Raw genomic sequence first — 13,171 nt, forward strand, 5'->3', positions numbered from 1 at the left:
ACTTTACCGAAAGAACCAAAGATTGCGGTACTTTGTTCGGCGTACTCGGGGAAAGTTGCGGCGAAAATGGGAAAAATAATAGAAGCCCTCGGAACACTGCCGTTGGACAGTTTGACCATCCCACTGTGACCGATCTTTGCGGGTTTCTCCGTCCTGCCCCGGCAAACATCACCCTGACGTGAGCGATAAACGCGTCGGTAAATGATCACCGAAAATCCGGCGAAACAAAGCTGCGTTTTCGAAGAACGGTGCCAATTTGACCCTGAAACTATTAGCCCTGGGCAAACCTCGTCATCATTATTAACATCCGTCTAACACGTAGGAGGCTTTCGCGACCAGTATTATTCATAATAAAGGCTTTTGGGTTAGATCGCGTAAGTGTAAATATGTCGCAAACCCTCCACCACCCGACAGGACGACTAGCGCGGTGAAGTACGGTCAAACCACCCTGAACCCCCCCCCACGCCCGCCTCTAACCCTCACTGTGACCAACGCTTACGCAATGGTGCGGACTGCGTTCTCCAAGCTGTGTGCTGCTCCCGGGACGATTGCTCGGAGTAAGGGAAGAGAGGGAGGAGGAGGGGGAGACGCATTCTGACTCTTGCAAAGGCTTCATCTTCTTGGTTCTTTCGGTAAAGTCACGTAGAAGGGAAATAATAAAAATAAAACATAATAAAATACAATTCTCACGACGTTTCGGCCACAACGCAAGCAGCCGTCCTCAGGTGAAGAACAGGTCTGTCGGAAAGACAGCGTTGCATCCAATTCGCGTTGTGGAAACCCCACGGCGTTATGGCAGAGCAGACTGGACGTCGTGCAAACGGGGTGAAAAGGAGATTGAGCCGTGTTGTTTAATCGCTGGTGGCTGAACCCCAGATTCGAGACCGAGGTCTCGGCATTCATACCCCCCCCCCTGAGCCATCCAGCCAGCCTCGATTAAGATTCCTAAGGAGGGATATCAACCGAGATGGACAATGGGCTGAGAGTCAAACCCAATTACGGGACTATCATTGTCCCGTCATCAGCAGCAGCAGCAGCAGCAGCAACTTATCATAGCCAATTAAGATTGCATGCGATATGGTTCTGTGTCTCAGAGGAATTTTCATAATGGCTTTGTCACGGCACTGAACCAAGTCCGGCCGCCCGTGGTTAAAGAGGGCGCTTTGTTAAGTTCAGTGGGTTCATGACCTCAGCCTGGTCACCAATAATTTCAATGAATAAGCAAGTCAATACATGACAATAGGTTTTCCAGTAGTAGGTTTTAACCCTTTTAAACTGGTACAAAACTGACACCTTTATACAAGGCATCATGTTTGCAATAACCACAACACAAGTAGTCAAAAATGCAAACGAAAAGAAACAACTCTGATGATGATAATGATATGCACTGTCCTTGAAGTTGATTGGTCCACACCCGAGACGGCTTTCTTTAGAGCCTAGTCCCCATTGGTGTTGGACCAGATGACACCAGAAGGCATACAACTCAAACACAGTGCAATATCAGAGTATTGAGAGCTCGGGGTAAGCATGTATACTATGAGACCTCTTTTACCAGTGGCAAAATATAGTAGTAGGTTTTAACCCTTTTAAACTGGTACAAAACTGACACCTTTATACAAGGCATCAAAGGTGTCAGTTTTGTACCAGTTTAAAAGGGTAAAAACCTACTACTATATTTTGCCACTGGTAAAAGAGGTCTCATAGAATAGGTTTTCCACTTTTTTTCTGGCAACACAACAGGAAGCAGTCAATACACCAGTGAATATATCTGTCCCTCCATATATATAGAAGAAAAAAGTATTTTCATACTCTTCATGTGAACCACGAGGCCCCCCCTGGGAGTGCATACTTTACTTTCAGAAGCATCGCTTCAACGCGTATAACCACGGGACCCGTTTGGAACATTCAGCGTTTCATCAGTAGCGTCAGGCTTTGCCTTCAATCAATGGTGGGCGAGCTGCCAACATGTCGCAGGCAAGGAATCATGTCGTTAAAATAATGGGTCCAAGATGAAACGTTTAAATTTCGATTTAAAGCTTTCGTGACTGCAGACGCTGTCTTTCCGACAGACCTGTTCTTCACCTGAGGACGGCTGCTTGCGTTGTGGCCGAAACGTCGTGAGAATTATTTTATTATGTTTTATTTTTATTATTTTATTATGAATCTTCTTGGCCGAAACGTCGTGAGAATTATTTTATTATGTTTTATTTTAATTATTTTATTATTAATCTTCTTGGTTCTTTCGGTAAAGTCACGTAGAAGGGAAATAATAAAATAATAAAAATAAAACATAATAAAATAAGTCAGACGCTCTCTTTCCGACAGACCTGTTCTTCACCTGAGGACGGCTGCTTGCGTTGTGGCCGAAACGTCGTGAGAATTATTTTATCATGTTTTATTTGTATTATTTCATTATTTCCCTTCTACGTGATGACTTTACCGAAAGAACCAAGAAGATGAGACGTTAGTCGTGATTTTTTCCTACGGCCAGAAAACGGTGACGGCTCGTGACATGTCCCACGAGGTGGGGGACGCGTACGTACGAGCGAGTAGTGGATCACCCCGTGTGACGGAGACTTCACGGTACTGCTGCATAGTATTTCGTTATTTAAAAAAAAAAGCTAAAGAAACACGTTCCTTCAGAGTGGGCAGGTAGGAACTTGGTTGGACAGCGCATTCGTGCACGACAGACAAATAATCCCTGGTGGGCAGTGTGGAACCTGTTGTTCCTACCTGTATAAGTGTAGTGTGTCGTGTCGTGTATAGTGTAGTGTGTAGGTGTTTTAATGAAGAAAAACCTCGTCGTGTGATTGACCTCCCCGTGAAAGTGATAACAGGACCCTGCGGGGTGGGCTGGTAGGAACGAATAACCAAAGAATATAAACATAATATATTATTACACTTGTTAAGCCAGGAAAGCCCCACTGAGTCAAAAGGTTTTTGTAGGGTCCTGCCAAGTGTTTGCAGTAGGGGTCGATGTTGATACACGGACGGACGGACGGACGGACGGACGGACGATATAATCTATTGGTGGTCTGGTCCACTTCGTTCCTACCAGTATAACTGTGTTATCTACCGACGCTAGGCATTCACAAACAATACGACAACACAACAACAAAGCACTCAAATGCTGTCCCCATGACCCTCAAGCCCACCACCTCCACGCGACCCCTCTGACGCTGCCAAAAGCCGTCAGCTGCTATAGTTGCAGAGTGCGACCCAGCGTTGTGACATCGTCTCATTACAGCCACGGGCGCCTCTTTAACCGCCCTAAATCTTTATCATCATCATCATCATTATAAAGTAGCCGTAGATCAATCCACAGCTGGATGAAGGCCTCCTGGCACAGAGCCATCGCCATCTCTCACGGTGGCTGTCATGCGTAACGACCCACGACCGATACTCAAAATCTCGAAACGCGATCTACGATTTCGTCGTGCCCAAAGCTTCCCACATAACTGGTCTCCTGCCATAATTTGCCACTAAAGCCACCCCACGCTTCAACAAATCACATCCCGGTGTTGTTCCTTTGCGGGCCAGACAGCCGCTGATTTTTTTTGTTTGCGATTTAAAAAAATGGAAAATAAATATAACGGCCGGTTGACCTCGTGGTTTCCGGCACGTACGGTGCGAAAGAAGTTCAACGTGCATACACACACACACACACTAGGTCAGGGTTAAGGAGTTTGTAACGAGCACTCGGCTTCCAGTCCCTGTGAGTGACCTCGGCCGCTCACCCCTCCAGGGCAGTGCTCATTGTGAGTGGGTTTTACACATCGCCTGACGATGATGGTTGTAATTACCGGCGAAACGTCGTACTCGAAGTGTAAACGCTGTTGTGGGTTTACTCTCCAACACACCGGTGTACTGTACTAGCAACGAATTTGGCACGTTTTGTTCACGTGACAAACCTTACTAATTGGCTGTCTCGAGTGGTAGCGGGTTTAATGACACATTTACGAAATCTAATCCCCCCCAAAAAATATCCCTCGATTATGAAGTGTAATAGTGATTAAATATTGATGTGAGGGGCATTCAATTTGCGCACACCACACAGATCTGATCGTGTCAGCCAATCAGTGAGTTGACTAAATGTTTGTACACAAACACAACGTGCATGTGTACAGTCAATGACCATGTTTGGTCTTGCGCAGTGCACTGCGGTCTCTAATGACGTTCTTGTAGAAATCTCTGTGTGAGTCTATGAGTCTCTATATGAGTCTATGGGTCTCTAGTGTGAATATGTAGATCTCTGTGTGAGTCTATGAGTCTCTATATGAGTCTATGGGTGTATATGTGAGTCTATGGGTCTCTAGTGTGAATCTATGGGTGTATAGTGAGTCTATGGGTCTCAGTGTGAATGTATAGATCTCTGTGTGAGTCTATGGGTGTATATGTGAGTCTATGGGTCTCAATGTGAATTTGTATATCTCTGTGTGAGTCTATGGGTGTCTATGTGAGTCTATGGGTCTCAGTGTGAATTTATAGATCTCTGTGTGAGTCTATGGGTCTATATGTGAGTCTATGGGTCTCAGTGTGAATCTATAGATCTCTGTGTGAGTCTATGGGTTTTTCTGCGAGTCTATGGATTTCCCGCAGAGACACAGAGAAGCACACAACTTACACGCATCTCAATCATCCAAGACCACAAGCACAACAACAACAGCTGCAACCGGATCTCACTCAAATAGGGCACAGACAAAGTGAAATGGAATGTTGTAAAAAGTTGAACATAATTTTTTTAACCTCTCTTTTTTGGCCACACACAAAAAAGACCAATATCCCCCTTATAGCCCCAACATACTGTTGGGGCAAGTGCTGTTAGCGAGCAGCACCTATGAAGACAGCCACGACACACGACGGGGTGGGTGACCAGCACCACACCTAGCCACCTTTGCCTCCCAAGTGACGACTTTTACACACGGCACCAGGCCCTCGCTTCCGGCTGAGTCGACCTAGGGGAGGCCCAGGACCGGTTCAAATAACCGTCACTCGTGTTGACCACACACGCGCACACACACACACACAAATATCTCCCGAATAGCCTTTAACAGACTGTTGGGGCAAGTGCCGTTAGCGATCACCTATTAAGGCTGGAACGGTACGGTACAAAGATCAAAGATCCCCCGTATAGCCTTAACAGACTGTAGGGGCAAGTGCTGTTAGCAAGCACCTATGAAGGCCGGAACGGTACACGAACGAGGGGGTGGGTGGCCAGCACCACGCCCGACCGCCTTTGTCTCCCCAGTAGCGATGTTTACACACCGCACCAGGTACTCATTTAAGGCTGAGTCGACCTAGGGGAGGCCCAGGACCGGTTCAGATAATCGTCACTGGTGTTAGCCGTGAGCGGGAATCGAACCCGGGTCACCAGGTTCATAGCGCAGCGCGCTAACCGCTACACTACCGCTCCCCAAGTGCCGTTAGCGATCACCTATTAAGGCTGGAACGGTACGGTACACGCACACACACCACAAGCACGCAGCTCTCTCTCTCTATACACGCCCTGCAGAATCCTGGCCGTGTCGCATGTCTCCTTCTGTGGAGAAAAGATGCCACCGTTGTGGAATGCTGAAAACGTTTTTTTTGGCTGTTGCACCTCCTTCACGAAGCACCGCCGTTTTGCTGTCCGAGGCACGAGGCAATGGTTTTCGGCGTGTAAGTTTTCTGGAATTAGTGATGTTAACATGATTTTAATATTATAATAATAGTAATAGTAGGGTTCTAGATTTTTTTTACTTGATTACAGCAAGCGTGCTGTGACGGTTCCACCTGAAGACGGAAGCTTGTGTTGCCTCCGAAACGTCGTGATTTTTATTTTATTTTTATTTTACTTTAATTAATTTTGATTTTTTTTACCTACGTGACTTTACCGAAAAGACCTAAGAATATAATAGTAGGGTTTTTCCCCTTTTTTTCTGGCAACAAAACTGAAAACCTTTTAACAAGGATTCATGTCTGAATTAAACACAATACTTGCAGTCAAAATAAAAAAGCATACTATGATAATATATGCATTGTCCTTGAAACTGATTGGTCCACACCAAGGGACTGCTTTCTTTACATTATTTTGTTTTATGGAAGTCGCTGCGTGCTTGTTGATTTCGTAACGTCACAGGCAGTTGCACTTTGGTCTTCGGTTGATAGATGGTGCTGGTGGTGGTGATAGCGTTGATGGTGGTGACAGTGATGATGGTCTCTCAATGAGTGGTGGCGCCCTGCGCTACGAAACCGGCGACCCGAGTTCAGTGACGATTATCTGAACAGGTCCTGGGCCTCCTCTAGGTCGACTCAGCCTCAAATGAGTACCTGGTGCGGCGTGTAAGAACATCGCCACTGGGGAGACAAAGGCGGTCGCAAGTGATGCTTGCCACCCCACCCCCTCGTGTGCCGTGCCGGCCTTCATAGGTGCTACTCGCTAACAGCACTTGCCCCAAACAGTCTGTTGAGGCTATAGGGGGGATCTTTGTCTTTGCTTCTCAATGAGTGGTGGCGCAGCGGTTAGCGCTTGCCCCACACAAGTCTGCTCAGGCTAAACGGGGGATATATTTGCCTTCCTACGTATGGTGTGTTTACGTGTGCTTGCTGTTCCCACTCTGTGCACCATTCGAACGTCCATATTTGGTCGCGAGAAAGCCACAGTCTCTGCGTTGAACTCTCCTCTTCTGCCTCGCTCGCTCTCTCTCGTGTGGAAATGTCGGGGTCTGTGCCACGCGTGGTCGTGGAGTATTTTTTTGGAGTCGATGTCTCCCACGCGTCCGATTGCCCGCGTGTGTTTTTTCGTGTGCGGGTGGAGGGGCGGGGGGGAGCGGTGGCGCAGTGGTTAGCGCGTTGAACTTCGAACCCTGCCGAACCCAAGTTCGATTCCCGGCTGGCCAACAGCAGTGACGGTGATCTGAACCGGTCCTGGGCCTCCCGTATGTATGTACCGTATTATGGACTTTTTTCGCACCGTACGTAGCCGCCCATGCTAATCGGAGGCGCGCGGGGAAAGGACAACAAACTCAACACAAAAAAGCAGCTCTAAAGAAATGAGTGTTCAACCTAGATTATTTAAAAGCGCATAGTTCCTCTGAATTCCTAACATCGGAAGGAAGAGCGTTCCAGACGGCCGCAGAAGCGCGTCTGAAAGCGCCGCGCGATGCGGTGACCTCCGTCTTTGTTCGACGGTTCGCCAAAAGCCGCTGCTGCTGCTGCTGCGAGGAGTGCACGTGGTGTAGCTTCACCCTCCTTGACGAGATCAGAAAGGTATCGTGGTTCATTTGTGCCGAGCACTTCGTGTGCGTAATGAGCGCGGCCTTGAAATGCGTTCGTTCGGCAACCGGGAGGCAATGCAGCTCGGCGAGCAACGGACGGACACGGTCAGATCTTGCAGGTACCCGTCACGACACGTGGCAACGAATGATTTTTTTTTCACGCTTAAAGCTTGCTAAAGTTTTTTTTTTGTTTTGCCAGACGTCCCGTAGAGTCGCGAGTTGCAATGATCGAGCCTTGTCGATACAACGCGACACGCCACCGTGTTAGCTATTGTCACGGATCGATAGCGGCGACGGTGGAACGTGTCGTAGAGCCTCTGATACATTCTAGATTTGAAGCTTTCGTGACTGCAAGGATTCATATTGTTAGGTTTTGTCGGTAAAGTCACGTAGGTAAAAAATAAAATTAAAAGTTACTTAAAGTAATAATGGAAATAGAATAATGAATCACGACGTTTCGGAGGCAACACAAGTCTCCGTCATCAGGTGGGACCGTCACAACAAAAATTACTGCAACCACTTGATGCAGTATAATTTTATTTCCATTTTTTCTTTTATTAACTTTTAATTTAATTTTTTCCCTAGTCACTTTACCGAAAAAACCTAACAGTATGAATCCTCTGATAAATATATATATTTAAAAAAAAATTGCATTGGCGGCAACACGCTGGCAGGAAAACACAGAGAGGGCCCGGCGAGAGACGTGGGAGATGATGGGAGTCGCATCCGGCTCCCGTTCTCTCTCTCTCGCGCTCTTTCTTGCCCGAGAACGCCGACAAAGATCCCGCAATTAGCTCTGTGCCGTGACGAGGAGGGGAAGGGAATTGTCTTACTCTCTGAGGGACCGAATCTTGAGGTTGTTTTTTGGTTTTTTAATTCTTCAAAGAAGATTCATAGGAATATGTCCGTTTCGGTCGCCCGGTTCTCAATCTGCTTGTCCCGGTGAGGGTTGCGGTGGCAGCGTGTTGAGTAGGGCGCTCCAGACCTCCCTTTTCCTACTACACTACGAAACACTACTATACACTATACACTATTATACACTACACTATACACTATTATACACTACACTATACACTACACTACTATACACTACACTATACACTACTATACACTACACTATACACTACTATACACTACACTATACAACTATTATACACTACACTATACACTACTATACATGGACTCTGGCTCTCCCTGGGGAATTCCCACGCGTTCCCAGTGAAGTCGTAGGGCGGTCCAGACCTCCCTTTTCCTACTACACTACGAAACACTACTACACTATACACTATTATACACTACACTATACACTACTATACACTACATTATCCACTACTATACACTACATTATACACTACTATACTATACACTACTATACACTACTACACTATACACTACGTTATACACTACTATACAATACTACACTATACACTAATATACACTACACTATACACTACACTATACACTACACTAAACACTACTATACACTACAACACTATACACTACACTATACACTACTATACACTACACTATACACTACTATACACTACACTATACACTACACTATACACTACTACACTATTATACACTACACTATACACTACTACACTATACACTACTACAATATTATACACTACTATACACTACACTATACACTACTATACACTACACTATACATTACTATACACTACTACACTATACACTACACTATATACTACTATACACTATACACTACTATAAACTACACTACTATACACTACTACACTATACACTACTATACACTACGAAACACTACTACACTATACACTACTATACACTACTATACACCAGAGGTGTGGACTCGAGTCATGTGACTTGGACTCGAGTCAGACTCGAGTCATGAATTTGATGACTTGCGACTCGACTTGGACTTGCATAACAATGACTTTGTCCCACCTCTGCTATACACTACGCTATACACTATTATACACTACACTATACACTACTATACACTACTACACTATTATACACTACACTATACACTACTATACATGGACTCTGGCTCTCCCTGGGGGCGTTCCCAGTGAAGCCGAGCGATGTCGTCTCGCCAGGCTGCCCTGGTGCTGCCGGCCACGTGATTCAGCATCAAGCGGTCCAGCCACGTTACTCGATCCACCACTCGCTGATTCACCGCTCCAAATCAAGGGTGGCACAGTCGGGTTTTTTTACAATCGGGTTTGATTGTCTTTTTATATGAAACCCGATCATCTGAGATTGGGAGAAATCCGGTTGAATTGGTTCTAATTGCAGAACCGCACTTCGCCAACTTCTCAACGATGGGCTTCATCCATTCCAAGCGAAGGAACTCACTGGCGCCCACGATTGTGGAGGAGAAGCTCGTGTTCATCACGACCAACCTGCCCACCGCATTCTACGACTACCCCGTGTCCGACGGCCCCCCCCCGAGTACGATAGCAGCACCGACGACAAAGCAGCCTAAGCCTTGGATCAGAGTTTCGTATTCATTAAACCAGCTTTTAATTCCCCGAAATCGGGTTTAATTGTATTAAAGAAAAAAACCCGATGCCTGCCGCTGGAAACATCGGGTTTTTTCCACCCATGCTCCAAATCACTCGCATCACCGGCGGGCAGTCCCCTCCGTGTCGCTCTGTTATCGCTGCTGCTGCTGCTACCGTGGTCGTCACTGTTCCCACGAACTGCGCTCACTGATTCATCCACCCAGAACCGGCCCTAGACCTTTGGGGGCCCTAAGCAAAATTTGGTTGGAGGCCCCTTTGATGTATGATTTTTTTCACCCACTAGCTAGCAGTGACTCTAGGGGCCCTCTGCTGGCCACGGGGCCCTTTGCAATTGCAAGGGTCGCTTAGTGGCTGGGCCGGTTCTGCATCCACCCGTGTTCACTGTGGAGGACTCGGGCTGCCAGACTGACTGCTGTTCCGTCTCGCCCGCACCGCTAATCGCCTGGGTTTGATTTCGCGACCTCGGGGATTTGACCTTTGGCGAAATCGAACTCGGTTCGTTCGCTTGGTGGCAGCAGTAAGTTGGCCACTACGCGTGCTATAGCTCCTCCCCACACACGTGAACACACACACACACACTCTCTCTTACTCTCTCGCACATACACACTCTAACCCCACACACGTGAACACACACACACACTCTCTCTTACTCTCTCGCACATACACACTCTAACCCCACACACGTGAAGACACACACACACGCTCTCTCGCACACACACACTCACACCACTCTAACCCCACACACGTGAAGACACACACACACACTCTCTCGCACACACACACTCACACCACTCTAACCCCACACACGTGAAGACACACACACACTCTCTCGCACACACACACACACCACTCTAACCCCACACACGTGAAGACACACACACACACTCTCTCGCACACATACACACCACTCTAACCCCACACACGTGAAGACACACACACACACTCTCTCGCACACACACACACACCACTCTAGCCCCACACACGTGAAGACACACACACACACTCTCTCGCACACACACACACACCACTCTAACCCCACACACGTGAAGACACACACACACACTCTCTCGCACACACACACACCACTCTAACCCCACACACGTGAAGACACACACACACACTCTCTCGCACACACACACTCACACCACTCTAACCCCACACACGTGAAGACACACACACACACACTCTCTCGCACACACACACACCACTCTAACCCCACACACGTGAAGACACACACACACACTCTCTCGCACACACACACTCACACCACTCTAACCCCACACACGTGAAGACACACACACACACTCTCTCGCACACACACACACACCACTCTAACCCCACACACGTGAAGACACACACACACTCTCTCTCGCACACACACACTCACACCACTCTAACCCCACACACGTGAAGACACACACACGCACTCTCTCGCACACACACACACACCACTCTAACCCCACACACGTGAAGACACACACACACTCTCTCTCGCACACACACACTCACACCACTCTAACCCCACACACGTGAAGACACACACACACTCTCTCGCACACACACACACATACCACTCCAACCCCACACACGGAAAGACACACACACACACTCTCTCGCACACACACACACACCACTCTAACCCCACACACGTGAAGACACACACACACTCTCTCGCACACACACACACACCACTCTAACCCCACACACGTGAAGACACACACACACACTCTCTCGCACACACACACCACTCTAACCCCACACACGTGAAGACACACACACACTCTCTCGCACACACACACACACACCACTCTAACCCCACACACGTGAAGACACACACACACACTCCCTCGCACACACACACACCACTCACACCACTCTAACCCCACACACGTGAAGACACACACACACACACTCTCGCACACACACACTCACACCACTCTAACCCCACACACGTGAAGACACACACACACACTCCCTCGCACACACACACACCACTCACACCACTCTAACCCCACACACGTGAAGACACACACACACACTCTCTCGCACACACACACTCACACCACTCTAACCCCACACACGTGAAGACACACACACACACTCTCTCGCACACACACACACCACTCTAACCCCACACACGTGAAGACACACACACACACTCTCTCGCACACACACACTCACACCACTCTAACCCCACACACGTGAAGACACACACACACACTCTCTCGCACACACGCTCACACCACTCTAACCCCACACACGTGAAGACACACACTCTCTCGCACACACACACACCACTCTAACCCCACACACGTGAAGACACACACACACACTCTCTCGCACACACACACTCACACCACTCTAACCCCACACACGTGAAGACACACACACACACTCTCTCGCACACACACACTCACACCACTCTAACCCCACACACGTGAAGACACACACACACTCTCTCGCACACACACACACACCACTCTAACCCCACACACGTGAAGACACACACACACACTCTCTCGCACACACACACACACCACTCTAACCCCACACACGTGAAGACACACACACACACTCTCTCGCTCACACACACACTCTTACTCTCTCGCACACACTCACACCACTCTAACCCCACTCCCCCCAACCATCCACCAACAAAGACAAAGATCCCCCGGACACACCGTACAGACTGTTGGGGCAAGTGCTGTTCAGCGAGCGAGCACCTATGAAGGCCGGCACTGTGGCACACGAGGGGGTTGGGTGGCCAACGATCCAGCCCGCCCGCCCGCCTTTGTCTCCCCAGTGCTAGCGATGTTTACCGGAACATTATTTGCCCGTGACCAGAAACGAGTTGAAATGTTGCCGAGGCGAATGAACGTGGCTTGGAATCGAACTCACGCGGGCTCCTTGGGGGGGGTCGTTTATTGTTGAGGTTCAGGAGGAGGAGGGGGAGGGGGCGGTGTGATCCTCGTACGCGAAAGCGGGGGGGCAGACACACATACACACACACACAGACACACACACACACAGACAACAACAACAACAACCGCCGCCATTCGACACTAAGTGGCGGTGACGTCACCACGACCCTTGTGCCAGGCCGTGTGCACCTTGAGGCTGCCACGTGAAGTGTCAAACGCCCGCTGGCAGGAGGTCACGGCCCGTAACCTTTGTCTGTCACACACAGACAAAGGTTACGGGCCTGTTTGGGGGGGGCAAGTGCCGATAACGAGTCGCAGCAGCACCCATGAAGGCCGGCACCGTGGTACACAAGCAAGGGGGTGGGGGGGGGCAGCATCACTCCCGGGGCCGCCTTTGTCTCCCCGGTTGGCGATGATTACTACACACCGCGCAAGGGACTCATTTAAGGCTGAGTCGACCTAGGGGAGGCCCAGGACC

This window comes from Lampetra planeri, chromosome 27, assembly GCF_965212315.1.
Source record: "Lampetra planeri chromosome 27, kcLamPlan1.2.h2, whole genome shotgun sequence".
In the NCBI taxonomy this organism is placed as follows: domain Eukaryota; kingdom Metazoa; phylum Chordata; class Hyperoartia; order Petromyzontiformes; family Petromyzontidae; genus Lampetra; species Lampetra planeri.